Raw genomic sequence first — 17,200 nt, 5'->3', positions numbered from 1 at the left:
CTTGCAACTCGAAGCAGGAACTGCGGAATAGACGGAGGCTGGCGAAAGACGAAGTGACGATGCGCGTAGGAAACGGTTCCAAGGTTGATGCAATCGCCGTCGGCACCGTGTCACTTCAACTACCATCGGGATTAGTGATGAACTTAAATCATTGTTATTTAGTGCCTGCGTTGAGCATGAACATTATATCTGGATCTTGTTTATTGCGAGACGGTTACTCTTTTAAGTCTGAGAATAATGGTTGTTCTATTTCTATGAGTAACATCTTTTATGGTCATGCACCGAATGTGAGAGGATTGTTCATATTGAATCTCGATAGCGATACGCATATACATAACATTGAGACCAAAAGAGTTAGAGTAAACAATGATAGCGCCATATTTTTGTGGCACTGCCGTTTGGGTCATATTGGTGTAAAGCGCATGAAGAAACTCCATGCTAATGGACTTTTGGAGTCACTTGACTTTGATTCACTTGACACGTGCGAACCATGCCTCATGGGCAAGATGACTAAAACTCCGTTCTCCGGAACAATGGAGCGTGCAAGTGACTTATTGGAAATCATACATACCGATGTGTGTGGTCCGATGAGCGTGGAGGCACGCGGCGGATATCGTTATTTTCTCACCTTCACTGACGATTTGAGTAGATATGGTTATGTCTACTTAATGAAGCACAAGTCTGAAACATTTGAAAAGTTCAAGCAATTTCAGAGTGAAGTAGAAAAACATCGTAACAAGAAGATCAAGTTCCTACGGTCTGATCGTGGGGGTGAATATCTGAGTTTCGAGTTTGGTACTCACTTAAGACAATGTGGAATTGTTTCGCAGTTAACACCGCCTGGAACACCACAGCGTAATGGTGTGTCCGAACGTCGTAATCGTACTTTATTAGAAATGGTGCGATCTATGATGTCTCTTACTGATTTGCCGTTATCGTTTTGGGGTTATGCATTAGAAACAGCTGCATTCACTTTAAATAGGGCACCATCGAAATCCGTTGAGACGACACCATACGAACTGTGGTATGGCAAAAGGCCAAAGTTGTCGTTTCTTAAAGTTTGGGGATGTGATGCTTATGTCAAAAAGCTTCAGCCTGAAAAGCTGGAACCCAAAGCGGAAAAGTGCGTCTTCATAGGTTACCCAAAAGAGACAGTTGGGTACACCTTCTATCTCAAATCCGAGGGCAAAGTGTTTGTTGCTAAGAACGGAACTTTTCTCGAGAAGGAGTTTCTCTCGAGAAAATTGAGTGGGAGGAAGATAGAACTTGACGAGGTTGTCGAACCTCTCATCCCTCTGGATGGTGGCGCAGGGCAAGGGGAAACCTCTGTGATTGCGACGCCGGTTGAGGAGGAAGTTAATGATGATGATCATGAAACTCCAGTTCAAGTTTCTGTTGAACCACGCAGGTCGACGAGATCACGCGCTGCTCCAGAGTGGTACGGTAATCCCGTCTTATCAATCATGTTGTTAGACAACAATGAACCTGCAAATTATGAAGAAGCAATGGTGGGCCCAGATTCCAACAAATGGCTAGAAGCCATGAAATCCGAGATAGGATCCATGTATGAGAACAAAGTGTGGACTTTGGAGATGCTGCCTGAGGGCCGCAAGGCTATTCAGAACAAATGGATCTTTAAGAAGAAGACGGACGCTGACGGTAATGTGACCGTTTATAAAGCTCGACTTGTGGCAAAGGGTTTTTCACAAGTTCCAGGAATTGACTACGATGAGACTTTCTCTCCCGTAGCGATGCTTAAGTCCGTCAGAATCATGTTAGCAATAGCTGCATTTTTCGATTATGAAATTTGGCAGATGGATGTCAAAACGGCGTTCCTTAACGGTTTCCTTAAGGAAGAGTTGTATATGATGCAACCCGAAGGTTTTGTCGATCCTAAAAATGCTGACAAGGTGTGCAAGCTCCAACGATCCATTTATGGACTGGTGCAAGCATCTCGGAGTTGGAACAAACGCTTTGATGAGGTGATCAAAGCATTTGGGTTTATACAAGTGGTTGGAGAATCTTGTATTTACAAGAAAGTGAGTGGGAGCTCTGTGGCGTTTCTAATATTATATGTGGATGACATATTACTGATTGGAAACAACGTAGAGCTTTTGGAGAGCATAAAAGGTTACTTGAATAAAAGTTTCTCTATGAAGGACCTAGGAGAAGCTGCTTACATTCTAGGCATTAAGATCTATAGGGATAGATCAAAACGCCTGATAGGACTTTCACAAAGCACATACCTTGATAAAGTTTTGAAGAGGTTCAAAATGGAACAGTCCAAGAAAGGGTTCTTGCCAGTGTTACAAGGTACGAGATTGAGTAAGACTCAGTGCCCAGCAACTGATGAAGATAGAGAGCATATGCGCTCCGTCCACTATGCTTCAGCCATAGGCTCTATCATGTATGCGATGCTGTGCACTAGACCAGATGTTAGCCTGGCCATAAGTATGGCAGGCAGGTTCCAGAGTAATCCAGGAGTGGATCACTGGACAGCGGTCAAGAATATCCTAAAGTACCTGAAAAGGACTAAGGAGATGTTTCTCGTGTATGGAGGTGACGAAGAGCTCGCCGTAAAAGGTTACGTCGATGCAAGCTTTGACACAGATCCGGACGACTCTAAGTCGCAAACCGGATACGTATTTATTCTTAATGGGGGTGCAGTAAGCTGGTGCAGTTCCAAGCAAAGCGTCGTAGCAGATTCTACATGTGAAGCGGAATACATGGCTGCCTCGGAGGCGGCTAAGGAGGGTGTCTGGATGAAGCAGTTCATGACGGATCTTGGAGTGGTGCCAAGTGCACTGGATCCAATAACCTTGTTCTGTGACAACACTGGTGCCATTGCCTTAGCAAAGGAACCAAGGTTTCACAAGAAGACCAGACACATCAAACGACGCTTCAACCTCATCCGCGACTACGTCGAGGAGGAGGACGTAAATATATGCAAAGTGCACACGGATCTGAATGTAGCAGACCCGCTGACTAAGCCTCTTCCACGGCCAAAACATGATCGACACCAGAACTGTATGGGTGTTAGATTTATTACAATGTAATTCACATGGTGATGTGAGGGCTAGATTATTGACTCTAGTGCAAGTGGGAGACTGTTGGAATTATGCCCTAGAGGCAATAATAAATGTATAGTTGTTATTATAATTCCTGTATCAAGATAATAGTTTATTATCCATGCTATAATTGTATTGAATGAAGACTCATTTACATGTGTGGATACATAGACAAAACACCGTCCCTAGCATGCCTCTAGTTGGCTAGCCAGTTGATCGATGATAGTCAGTGTCTTCTGATTATGAACAAGGTGTTGTTGCTTGATAACTGGATCACGTCATTGGGAGAATCACGTGATGGACTAGACCCAAACTAATAGACGTAGCATGTTGATCATGTCATTTTGTTGCTACTGTTTTCTGCGTGTCAAGTATTTATTCCTATGACCATGAGATCATATAACTCACTGACACCGGAGGAATGCTTTGTGTGTATCAAACGTCGCAACGTAACTGGGTGACTATAAAGATGCTCTACAGGTATCTCCGAAGGTGTTAGTTGAGTTAGTATGGATCAAGACTGGGATTTGTCACTCCGTGTGACGGAGAGGTATCTCGGGGCCCACTCGGTAATACAACATCACACATAAGCCTTGCAAGCAATGTAACTTAGTGTAAGTTGCGGGATCTTGTATTACGGAACGAGTAAAGAGACTTGCCGGTAAACGAGATTGAAATAGGTATGCGGATACTGACGATCGAATCTCGGGCAAGTAACATACCGAAGGACAAAGGGAATAACATACGGGATTATACGAATCCTTGGCACTGAGGTTCAAACGATAAGATCTTCGTAGAATATGTAGGATCCAATATGGGCATCCAGGTCCCGCTATTGGATATTGACCGAGGAGTCTCTCGGGTCATGTCTACATAGTTCTCGAACCCGCAGGGTCTGCACACTTAAGGTTCGATGTTGTTTTATGCGTATTTGAGTTATATGGTTGGTTACCGAATGTTGTTCGGAGTCCCGGATGAGATCACGGACGTCACGAGGGTTTCCGGAATGGTCCGGAAACGAAGATTGATATATAGGATGACCTCATTTGATTACCGGAAGGTTTTCGGAGTTACCGGGAATGTACCGGGAATGACGAATGGGTTCCGGGAGTTCACCGGAAGGGGGCAACCCACTCCGGGGAAGCCCATAGGCATTTGGGGGGGTCACACCAGCCCTTAGTGGGCTGGTGGGACAGCCCACCAATCCCCTATGCGCCAAGAAAGAAAAAATCAAAGGAAAGAAAAAAAAGGAAGAAGTGGGAAGGGGGAAGGACTCCCTCCCACCAAACCAAGTAGGACTCGGTTTGGGGGGGGGAGAGTCCTCCCCCCTGGCTCGGCCGACCCCTTGGGGATCCCTTGGACCCCAAGGCAAGGTCCCCCTCCCTCCTCCTATATATATGGGGCTTTTAGGGCAGATTTGGGACGACTTTCTCACGGCTGCCCGACCACATACCTCCATAGTTTTTCCTCTAGATCGTGTTTCCGCGGAGCTCGGGCGGAGCCCTGCTGAGACAAGATCATCACCAACCTCCGGAACGCCGTCACGCTGCCGGAGAACTCTTCTACCTCTCCGTCTCTCTTGCTGGATCAAGAAGGCCGAGATCATCGTCGAGCTGTACGTGTGCTGAACGCGGAGGTGCCGTCCGTTCGGTACTAGATCGTGGGACTGATCGCGGGATTGTTCGCGGGGCGGATCGAGGGACGTGAGGACGTTCCACTACATCAACCGCGTTCTCTAACGCTTCTACTGTACGATCTACAAGGGTACGTAGATCACTCATCCCCTCTCGTAGATGGACTTCACCATGATAGGTCTTCGTGCGCGTAGGAAAATTTTTGTTTCCCATGCGACGTTCCCCAACACCTGGCCGGCTGGAGATTGTCCGGTTGGAACCTGGCCTACTGGAACCCAGGGCGACTGGAGACTGTCCAGCTGGAACCCTTGCCGGATGGAGACTGTCCGACTAGAACCTGGTGGACTGGAACCCTGGCCAGCTGGAGGCTGTTCGGCTTGAGACTCTCCAACTAGGGAATGTCCGTCTGGAACCTGGCAGGCTCGAACCCAGACCGACTGGAACCTGACCGACTAGAACCCTGTCCGGTTGGAGATTGTCCGGCTGGAACCCTGGCCGGTTGGAGACTATTCGGCTGGAGACTGTTCGGCTGGAGACTGTTCGGCTGGAACCCTGGCCGGCTCGAACCTGGCCGACTGGAGACTGTCCAATTGGAACCTGGTCGACTGAAACCCATCCGGCTGGATACTGTCCGACTGGAAGCCTGTCCGGGTGGAGCCTAGTGAGGACAACTGCAACGTCCCATCAGACGGGACGGGAGGACGCTGCAGCCTGCATCACGGCACCCCGGCAGCCGAGTCTGTATCACTACACACCAGTCACCTCCAATAGTAAACTTAGGCCAGGCGGCAGTGGCGGAGCCAGGGCGAGCAGGGGCTTGCCCCCCCCAACGATTCAGCCGACATAGTATATATACCATGTAACCTGCGCAGTCCTGAACCCAGTCCTGCCTGAACCTGCGTACTTGGCCCCCCTGCTGCAGCCCCTAAGCCAAGTATTATTGTATTGCTATACGTACACGTGAGCCCGTAGTACTACTCTATTAATCCGCCCAGCCGTTCGCTTTCCTTCCCCACAAGACGTACTTAGCGTTTAGTTTGTTGCAGCACCGCAGCCGTTCCGGTTTTCTTTTCATCGATCTCTACAGACTACAGCGTAGCGGCGATAGCAACCTGGGGCCTGGGCGGCTGGGCGACTCGCAACACGAGTTCGCCCCAGACTTCCTACTTTCAGCGATCTATAGTACATGCAACTGAGACAAGAGTTTTGTTTGGTTTCAGGCTTTCAGGTTTCAGCGATCTATAATCCTCCGTTCAACTTCTTCCTTCTTTCAGTGATCTATAATCTAATAATCGTGCGTTCCAGACTTCGTGCTTCCTCCCGTTTGATCTATAATACAGCAGCGAGCCGACCACAGGAGTTCAAGTCTTCAGAGCTTACGACGCGGCGGGCGACGGCGATGGGCGACGGATACATGTTTCAGGTTTGTTTCGGCGATTTTGTGTTTGATCAGTGCGTGTGGTTGAATTTTGATCCCTATTCCCCAATAGTTCATGCTAATTTGAGTTTTCTATTTAATAGCTATGAAGAGGAAAACACGAACAAACAATGCAAAGATTAATTCTTTTTAAAGCCAGTTGAATCAAGTTCTCAGCCTACTGAAAGTGATGTGCAAGTTACAATTCCTAATCCAGTTGGCACTTCTGATCAAGATATGTCGGAGATGGAAAATGTTGCAAAGCAAGCTGAAATTGTAACCACACCTCATCAGAGAGATCCTGGTAAACGTTGTCAAATTTGGGAACTACCACCGGACAAGCAAGAGGAAGCTCGTCATTTTTATATTTCTGAGGGGTCATGTCAACCGCTGCCCATTTCAGTTTGATTGTTTCACAAATTTCTTTTGGGTTGAGTATTCAACTCACGCTAATAGTGCATATTGTTTGCCGTGCTTTCTCTTATAAAAAACCAGTTGGAAAATGTGGATCTGATACGTTCACAGTCAAGGGTTTTAGAAATCGGAAAACGGTTAATGATGGGAAAGCATGTGCTTTTTTAACTCATCTTGGAAAGGGACCTGACTCTGCTCATAATTATTTAGTTTGTTGCTACGAAGATCTCAAGACCAGTATGGCTCATATTGATAAGGTGTTAGAAAAGAAAAATGAGAAAGTCGTTGCAGATGCAAGATTGAGGCTTAAGACTACCATCGATGCCATGAAGTAAGCATTTTTTACATCAACTATAATTTGACATGACTTAGTGCATCAATGTCTAACAATTGCTCACTATTCATTACTTCATTAGGTGGTTGATATTCCAAGCTTGTCCTTTTAGAGGCCATGATGAATCTGTGGGTTCTAAGAACCGAGGAAATTTTCTCGAAATAGTCAAGATTCTTGCTTCGTACAATAAAGACGTGGCAGCAGTTGTTTTGGAAAATGCTCCTGGAAATGCAAAGTATACCTCCGGAGAAGTTCAAAAAGAAATTGCTGGCATACTTGATCGACAAGTGCAAAAGTCAATTAAAGAATAAATTGGTAATGGCAAGTTCTGTATAATGGTTGATGAAGCTCGAGATGAATCAAAAAGGAACAAATGGCAATTGTTATTCGGTTTGCCAACAAAGAAGCAGAAATAACTGAGTGATTTCTTGATCTAGTTCATGTTAATGACACTGCTGCCTTAACTCTGAAAAATGCAATTTGTGGTGTAACATCCCAAATTTGGGAATGTTAATATAATTATTATATTGTTTGTTTGTTTGCTTGAGTGATTGAAACTTGAGTGAAATTTGAAACTTTTTAAAAACTTTTGAATGAGAGGGAATAAAATGACTTTCCCCTTCTCCGGTACATTCAAATTCAAAAGCAATGAGAGAAGATGACATGACTTCTTCAACTATAAAGAATTTGAAAGGAGTTTGCATTTGAATTCTTTCAAAAAAAATTCTTTTGCTCTTCTATATTTTTCTTCCGAGAGAAAATGCCCCGACAAAATTCTTGCACGCAAGAAAGAGCGGAGGAAAATGACCCTCCAAAATGTGAGGCATTTCTGAAATATTTTGAGCCAAGAAGACCCAAGTTTTATGGAGAAATTAATTGCCAAAAAGAAAATAAAGCCTTAGGGATTTTTTCTGAAAAAACATTTTTAAAAGTTTTTATTTTGGTTTTGGAAAAATGATAATCAATTAGGAAATATTTTTCTGATCGATTTGGTATATAATACCCCACATAAATTATTTTTATTTTGTTTCCTTTTATTTCCTTCCCTTGCTGTTTTAAAAGAAAAAGAAAATCAGGAAACAAAATTCCTTTTAATAGGAAACCGCCCTAGGGCGTTTTTTTTTCTGGGCCAGATCCCCCTGGCCGATCCTTTCCCCACGAGCTCCCCCAACCGCCATCAGCCCCCAGCGCACCCCCTCTTTTTTTTTCTTCCTTCTTCTTCCTCTTTCCTTTTCTTCTCCCGTGACTTCTTCCTTCCCCAGCAACCAGCCCCTCCCATGGCGCGACCCCCTGATCCTACGGGATCCACCCGATCTTCCTTCCCCCTTCCTTCCATTTCCCCCCTACCCCTATATAAACGCCGCCCCGAGCCCCCCCTCGGCCCCCTCCTTCCCCACGCCGCAGCACCACCACGCCCCTGCCCTCCCCTCGGCCGAGCTCTAGTAGGAAAAACGCCACGCCGCCCCGGCCACTACCGCACCCCCCCGCACCAGCCAACGCCACCGGAGAAACCCCCATCGCCGTCGCGCTCCATTTTCCCCCCTAGACCCCCCCTTCGCCGCCCCACGCCATTCCCCGCTGTCTGGCCGGAGTTCGGCCAGCACCGAACCCCCCCAAGCTTCCCCCGCTCGCCCCCGACGCTCCCTCGACTCCCCAACAAAGCAAACGGACGGAGGAGCCTCTCCGCCATCCTCTGGTGTACTCGGCCTCGCCGGAGACTCGCCGGAGACTCGCCGGAGACGCAGCCCCGACCTCGCCACCTTCCTTCCTCGCCGGAGAACCTCCTGCCACGGTGAGCCAGCCCCTGTTAACCCCATCACCTCCTGTAGCCGTTAGATCAAAGATAAACGCGCTAGCTTAAATGTTAGATACCCTTCGGTCTTTTAGATAAAATCGAACGGTTTTTCAGTCACTTATTAGTTAGCCGGTGCTTTTGCTTACATACCGGTCGTTTGCTAGATAGCCCTGCAGCACACACAATCTAGGCCAACCAGAAGCTGCAACCTAACCCCCTGTCCACTAGTAGTTTTTCTTCTTTTTTTGTTTTAGATTTGAAAACAGAGAAAGTTCCAATCTTGTTTGAATCATAGCTTTTGATCCCGAATTCCAATGGAGTTGAAACCTGTTCCAGTATATCACAATTTTCCTGTGGTTTTCAAAAACATATTATTTGTCTATGTTTGAAATTTTCAAATTTGAATTAGATCAGATTTAGTTTAAACCTTGTTTTGCTTATTCTAGGAGTTTAAAAATAGCTTTTAATTTAATTCTTTTTGCTACTGATCACTAGTGATCTTATTTATCAGTGGTAAAAATTTCAGAATTTGTTTGAGTATTTTAGCTCATTGTTTCTTGTGAAACAATTTCTGTTTCACCTCTTTTAGGATTGTGACTAATTTTCTTTCTTTAGTTGTTTGTAAATTATTTTTCTTTTATATTTCAGAAAGATTATGTTTTGTTTCTATTAGTTAACAGTAGGTTTGCAACAAGTTTTGATTTTATTTTTATATGTTATCATGAAATCAATTCTAGTTCTCTAATAACTTGCAATTGGTTTCTCTACTATTTCAAATCCCGTTTGGAAATACTTTCAAATAGTTTTGTGAAAAATACTTTATTTTATCTTAGTTAAATTTATTAGTTCCCTGTTATTTAAGTATTTTATTTTTCTGTTAGACAAAAACTATTTAGTGTTTGATGTAGTAGAAGACTCCCTAGTCTTATTTGAAGTTTCCTTCGGATTCTTATTCGCTCTCTCTTTTGTTTTGATTGCTAGTACGAGTGCTTACGTGAATGATATGGTTGTTATATAGATTTCATCGGAGAGTGACGAGTAGTCTATCAAGTTATTCCTCGAGAACGAAAATTCTTCTTCGTCAACATCACCAGGCAAGTCATTTGATCATGTATCACCTATGTTTTATGCATCGTAGTTCTACCATCCTATGCCCAATTTGCATGTTGACTAGGTACTTGGAAATTATGGTTACATATTGTAGTATCATGTGGTAGGCACCCAACAACCCTGTTACTTTGTCCGGGACGACAAATTTCATATTGCTATGCTTGAGTAGACGGGATTCTGGTTGAGAGTTTATCACAAGTGATGCGAGAATAATTTAATAACCAAGACCGGTTAAGTCAAGACTTTTCAAGACCTCGTGATGCAATGCAACTCTGGGTGAAGGACGGTTGATCGGCTCCGTGGAGAAACAAGTGGATGACCCGGGATGCTGGAGACGGCCATGACATCTTGCGGAAAGCTTCACCCAGGCTCAAAGAGACGGGCGGATATTTTCAAGACCCAAGGCTTACCTGCACAGCCACAAGTCATCAAGTAGCAAAACCACATATGGAGATATATGCTCCAACAATGGGCTCTGGCTTGGTTGGAGAACGCGGCGACTCTGGACACGCAGTGCTAGCAAATGTAGAAGAACGGTAGGATTGGATGGGCACCGACAGGGATTCAGAGGGACCCGTTGAAAGACCATGTTTTGATCATCCGGTCTTCAAACACCCTGAAGTGTGAGGACATACACGGAGGCGATGAAATCTTGTGGGGAACGTGTGCAAAACTCTGTAGAGTACTCAAACCTAATCGATTAGCCGTGTCCACGGTCATGGACAACTTGAGCCAAAGGAACTGAGGTTATCTGAAATTCTCAACACAAATAATAATATTGATGTGGGTATTATTGACAACATGGGTATGAGAATTTGTTGGTGGAACCATCTCGTTAACAACCAACAATGTAGTAACATTTTGCTTTAAGCCCTCTCTTGATGTAGGAGAAAACTTGCTTTTCGCTAAAATCTTATAGCCCCACGTGCCATATATGCATATAGTATAGATGATTACTTTTCACCCCTCTCTTATGTGACTTGCCGGCATATTCAATATGCTGACCTACACGGCTGCAACGTCTTATGTTGCAGATATTTTTCTTCGACGAGTAAGAGTACAATTCAGGGTTACGGTCTACACTCAACTTGCCGTTGGTGTTTATTGGGACTCCACTCCCTTGACTGCTTCCGCTGAGATATTTAAGGTATATATCAGTTTTACGCTATTTCCATGTGATTGCACTTTGATATATACATTGATGTACTGTGTGTGCCAGCATACTGATCCAGGGATGGCACAGATACACAGAGGCTTGACTCGTCTTGAGTCGGGTCGCTACATGTGGTGTACTAGGAGATAATGACTTGAATGTACAAGATATCAGGGGAGAAGGCTATGATGGTGCAGCAATATGAGAGGGGAATGGAATGGATTGAAGGCTCTAATTCTCCGTGAGTGTCCATATGCCTATTATATTCATTGTATGACTCATCAGTTACAGTTGGCTCTTGTTGCTGCATCAACGGAGGTACATGAGGTGCATAACTTCTTTCAAAATGCAAATTTTGTAATAAATGTTGTTAGTTCTTCAACAAAGCGCAATGATGAGTTACTAGCGAATCAAGCGGCAGAAATTTCTCGTCTAGTTGAGTTAGGAGAGCTTGATACAGACAGAGGGCAAAACCAAATAGGCACCTTACAAAGACCCGGAGATACAAGATGGAGCTCACACTATAAGTCCATACAGAGCTTAAAAAAGATGTTTGCTGCTACAGTTGAAGTCTTAAGAGGTATAGCATGTGATCGTTGTGTCTCAAAATTTCCTCGTGGAGATGCTGTTGGTTCCCTTAAAATGAACATATAATTTAATTTTGAGTTCGTTCTACACCTGATGGAAAAGATTATGAAGATCACTGATGTATTGTGCTAGAAACTCTAACACAAATCTTTGGATATTTTGAATGCCTTGGATTCTGTTTCTAGCACAAGGATCCTACTTGGTAAGCTAAGGGAACATGGTTGGGAATCACTTTTAGAGGAGGTCAAATCTTTATGTGTGAAGCATGAGATTGATATCCCAGATTTGGACCGCAAGTATGTTTCTTTACTCTCTAAATTCTAAAAGTACTTAACTTATATTAATTTATATCCTGCCTATTTCTTATCTTGAAAATTGAGTTGACTTTGTTATGCAATTCATAGGTATGTTGATGTCACCAAATCTCCAAACAAGCATGACAACACAACAATGCTCCATCACTACAAAGTAGATGTTTTCAGTGTTGCAATTGATCAACAACTGAGTGATTTGAATGATCGATTCAGTACCCAAGCAACAGAGCTCCTTACTCTTTGTTCATTACTAGACCCAAGGCATGAATCTTTTGATATCCCAAAGATAAGCACTCTTGCAGAAAATTTGTATCCCGCGGATTTCTTGTTGGGGAACGTCGCATGGGAAACAAAAATTTCCTACGCACACGAAGACCTATCATGGTGATGTCCATCTACGAGAGGGGATGAGTGATCTACGTACCCTTGTAGATCGTACAACAGAAGCGTTAGTGAACGCGGTTGATGTAGTGGAACGTCCTCACGTCCCTCGATCCGCCCCGCGAACAATCCCGCGATCAGTCCCACGATCTAGTACCGAACGGACGGCACCTCCGCGTTCAGCACACGTACAGCTCGACGATGATCTCGGCCTTCTTGATCCAGCAAGAGAGACGGAGAGGTAGAAGAGTTCTCCGGCAGCGTGACGGCGCTCCGGAGGTTGGTGATGACCTTGTCTCAGCAGGGCTCCGCCCGAGCTCCGCAGAAACGCGATCTAGAGGAAAAACCGTGGAGGTATGTGGTCGGGCTGCCGTGGAAAAAGTCGTCTCAAATCAGCCCTAAAACCTCCGTATATATAGGTGGGAGGGAGGGGAGGAGGCAGCCTCAAAACCTAAAGGTTTGGCCGAAATTGGAGGTGGAGGAGTCCTACTCTAATCCTACTTGGAGTAGGATTCCACCTTCCCACTTGGAAACTCTTTCCACCTTGTGTTTTTTCCTTCTCAAACCTTATGGGCCTTAGTGGGAACTTATTCCAGCCCACTAGGGGCTGGTTTATCTCTTCCCATAGCCCATGAGACCCCTTGGGGCGTGACACCCCTCCCGATGGTCCCCGGCACCCCTCCCGGCACTCCCGGTACACTACCGATGAGCCCGAAACTTTTCTGGTAATGCACGAAAACCTTCCGGTAACCAAATGAGGTCATCCTATATATCAATCTTTCTTAATAGTGACTTATCACCATCATTGTCTGTTTTCCTTTAAAGATCCATCTTTACTCAATAGTCCTATGACCATCAAGTAATTCTTCCAAAGTCTACACTTTGTTTTCATCCATGGATCCTCTCTCGGATTTCATGGCTTCCAGCCATTTGTCGGAATCTGGGCCCACCATCGCTTTCTCCATAACTCGTAGGTTCACTGTTGCTCAACAACATGACCTCCAAGACAGGGTTACCGTACTACTCTGCAGCAGTACGCGACCTTGTCGACCTACGAGGTTTGTAGTAACTTGATTCGAAGCTCAATGATCACCATCATCAGCTTCCACTTTAATTGGTGTAGGCGCCACAGGAACAACTTCCTGCGCCCTGCTACACACTGGTTGAAGTGATGGTTCAATAACCTCATCAAGTTCTACTACCCTCCCACTCAATTCTCTCGAGAGAAACCTTTCCTCGAGAAAGGATCCGTTTCTAGAAAACAAACACTTTGCTTTCGGATCTGAGATAGGAGATGTACCCAACTGTTTTGGATACCCTATGAAGAAGCATTTATCCGCTTTGGGTTCGAGCTTATCAGATTGAAACTTTTTCACATAAGTGTCGAAACCCCAAACTTTCAAGAAACGACAGTTTAGATTTCTCTAAACCTCAATCTATACTGTGTCATCTCAACAGAAATACGCGGTGCCCTATTTAAAGTGAATGCGGTTGTCTCTAATGCATAACCCATAAACAATAGTGGTAATTCGATAAGAGACATCACAGCATGCACCATACTAAATAGTGTGTGGCTATGACGTTCAGACACATCATCACACTATGATGTTCCAGGTGGCATGAACTGTGAAACAATTTCCACATTGTCTTAACTGCGTACCAAAAACTCGTAACTCAGATATTCATTTCCATGATCATATCGTAGACAATTTATCCTCTTGTTACGACGAACTTCACTCTGAAACGGAATTGAACTTTTCAACATTTCAGACTTGTGATTCATTAAGTAAATACTCCTGTATCTACTCAAATCGTCAGTGAAGTAAGAACATAATGATATCCACTACGTGCCTCAGCACCCATTGGACTGCATACATCAAAATGTATCACTTCCAACAAGTTACTATCTTATTTCATCTCAATGAAAACAAGGCCTTGCTCATGTGGTATGATTTGCATGTCACTAGTGATTCGAAATCGGGTGAGTACAAAGATCCATCAGCATGGAGCCTCTTCATGCAATTTATACTAACATGGCTCAAGCGGCAGTGCCACAAGTAAGTGGTACTATCATCATTAACTCGTATCTTTTGGCACCAATATCATGAACATGTGTAACACTACGATCGAGATTCAATAAACCATTGAAGGTGAATATTCAAGAAAATAGAGTAACCATTATTCTCTTTAAATGAATAATCGTATTGCAATAAACACGATCCAATCATGTTCATGCTTAACGCAAGCACCAAATAACAATTATTTAGGTTTAACACCAATCGCGATGGTAGAGGGAGCATGCGGCGTTTGATCATATCAACCTTGGAAGCCCTTCCAACACGTATCGTCACCTCGCCTTTAGCTAGTCTCCGTTTATGCCGTAGCTTACATTTCGTGTTACTAATCACTTAGCAACCGAACCGGTATCCAATACCCTCATGCTACTAGGAGTACTAGTAAAGTACACATCAACATCATGTATATCAAATACACTTCTTTCGACTTTTGCCAGCCTTCTTATCTACCAAGTATCTAGAGTTGCTCCGCCTCAGTGACTGTTCCCCTCATTACAGAAGCACTTAGTCTCGGGTTTGGGTTTAATCTTGGGTCTCTTCATTAGCGCAGCAACTGTTTTGCCGTTTCACGAAGTATCCCTTCTAGCCCTCGCCTTTCTTGAAACTTAGTGGTTTTTCAAACCATCAACTATTGATGCTCCTTCTTGATTTCTACTTTCGCAGTGTCAAACGTCGCGAATCGCTCAAGGATCATTGTATCTATCCTTGATATGTCATAGTTCATCACGAAGCTCTCAAAGCTTGGTGGTAGTGACTTTTGGAGAACCATCACTATCTCATCTGGAAGATTAGCTCCCACTTGATTCAAGTGATTGTCGTACTCAGACAATCTGAGCACACGCTCAACGATTGAGCTTTTCTCCTTTACTTTGTGGTCAAAGAATTTTGTTGGAGGTCTCGTACCTCTTAACAAGGGCACAAGCATGAAATCACAATTTCATCTCTTTAGAACATCACTTATGTTCCGTGATGTTTTAAAACGTTTTCGGTGCCTTGCTTCTAAGCCATTAAGTACTTTGCACTGAACTATCGTGTAGTCATCAGAAACGTGTATGTCGGATGTTCACAGCATCCACAGACGACGCTTGAGGTGCAGCACACCGAGTGGTGCATTAAGGACATAAGCCTTCTGCGCAGCAACGAGGACAATCCTCGGTTTTACAGACTCAGTCTGCAAAGGTTGCTACTATCAATTTTCAACTAAATTTTCTCTAGGAACATATAAAAACAGTAGAGCTATAGCGCAAGCTACATCGTAATTCGCAAAGACCATTAGACTATGTTCATGACAATTAGTTCAATTAATCATATTAGTTAAGAACTCCCACTCAAAAAGTACATCTCTCTAGTCATTTGAGTGGTACATGATCCAAATCCACTATCTCAAGTCCGATCATCACGTGAGTCGAGAATAGTTTCAGTGGTAAGCATCTCTATGCTAATCATATCAACTATACGATTCATGCTCGACCTTTCGGTCTCATGTGTTCCGAGGCCATGTCTGCACATGCTAGGCTCGTCAAGCTTAACCTGAGTGTTCCGCGTGCGCAACTGTTTTGCACCCATTGTATGTGAACGTTGAGTCTATCACACCCGATCATCACGTGGTGTCTCGAAACGACGAACTGTAGCAACGGTGCACAGTCGGGGAGAACACAATTTCGTCTTGAAATTTTAGTGAGAGATCACCTCATAATGCTACCGTCGTTCTAAGCAAAATAAGGTGCATAAAAGGATTAACATCACATGCAATTCATAAGTGACATGATATGGCCATCATCACGTGCTCCTTGATCTCCATCACCAAAGCACCGGCACGATCTTCTTGTCACCGGCGTCACACCATGATCTCCATCAACGTGTCGCCATCGGGGTTGTCGTGCTAGTCATGCTATTACTACTAAAGCTACGTCCTAGCAAAATAGTAAACGCATCTGCAAGCACAAACGTTAGTTATAAAGACAACCCTATGGCTCCTGCCGGTTGCCGTACCATCGACGTGCAAGTCGATATTAACTATTACAACATGATCATCTCATACATCCAATATATCGCATCACATCGTTGGCCATATCACATCACAAGCATACCCTGCAAATACAAGTTAGACGTCCTCTAATTTTGTTGTTTGCATGTTTTACGTGGTGACCATGGGTATCTAGAGATCGCATCTTACTTACGCAAACACCACAACGGAGATATATGAATTGCTATTTAACCTCATCCAAGGACCTCCTCGGTCAATTCCGATTCAACTAAAGTTGGAGAAACTGACACCCGCCAGTCATCTTTGAGCAACGGAGTTACTCGTAGCGATGAAACCAGTCTCTCATAAGCGTACGAGTAATGTCGGTCCAAGCCGCTTCGATCCAACAATACCGCGGAATCAAGAAAAGACTAAGGAGGGCAGAAAAACGCACATCACCGCCCACAAAAACTTTTGTGTTCTACTCGAGAAGACATCTACGCATGAACCTAGCTCTGATACCACTGTTGGGGAACGTCGCATGGGAAACAAAAATTTCCTACGCACACGAAGACCTATCATGGTGATGTCCATCTACGAGAGGGGATGAGTGATCTACGTACCCTTGTAGATCGTACAGCAGAAGCGTTAGTGAACGCGATTGATGTAGTGGAACGTCCTCACGTCCCTCGATCCGCCCCGCGAACAATCCCGCGATCAGTCCCACGATCTAGTACCGAACGGACGGCACCTCCGCGTTCAGCACACGTACAGCTCGACGATGATCTCGGCCTTCTTGATCCAGCAAGAGAGACGGAGAGGTAGAAGAGTTCTCCGGCAGCATGACGGCGCTCCGGAGGTTGGTGATGACCTTGTCTCAGCAGGGCTCCGCCCGAGCTCCGCAGAAACGCGATCTAGAGGAAAAACCGTGGAGGTATGTGGTCGGGCTGC

This window comes from Hordeum vulgare, chromosome 3H (genome assembly GCF_904849725.1).
Source record: "Hordeum vulgare subsp. vulgare chromosome 3H, MorexV3_pseudomolecules_assembly, whole genome shotgun sequence".
NCBI lineage: Eukaryota > Viridiplantae > Streptophyta > Magnoliopsida > Poales > Poaceae > Hordeum > Hordeum vulgare.
This window is presented reverse-complemented; position numbering follows the sequence as displayed.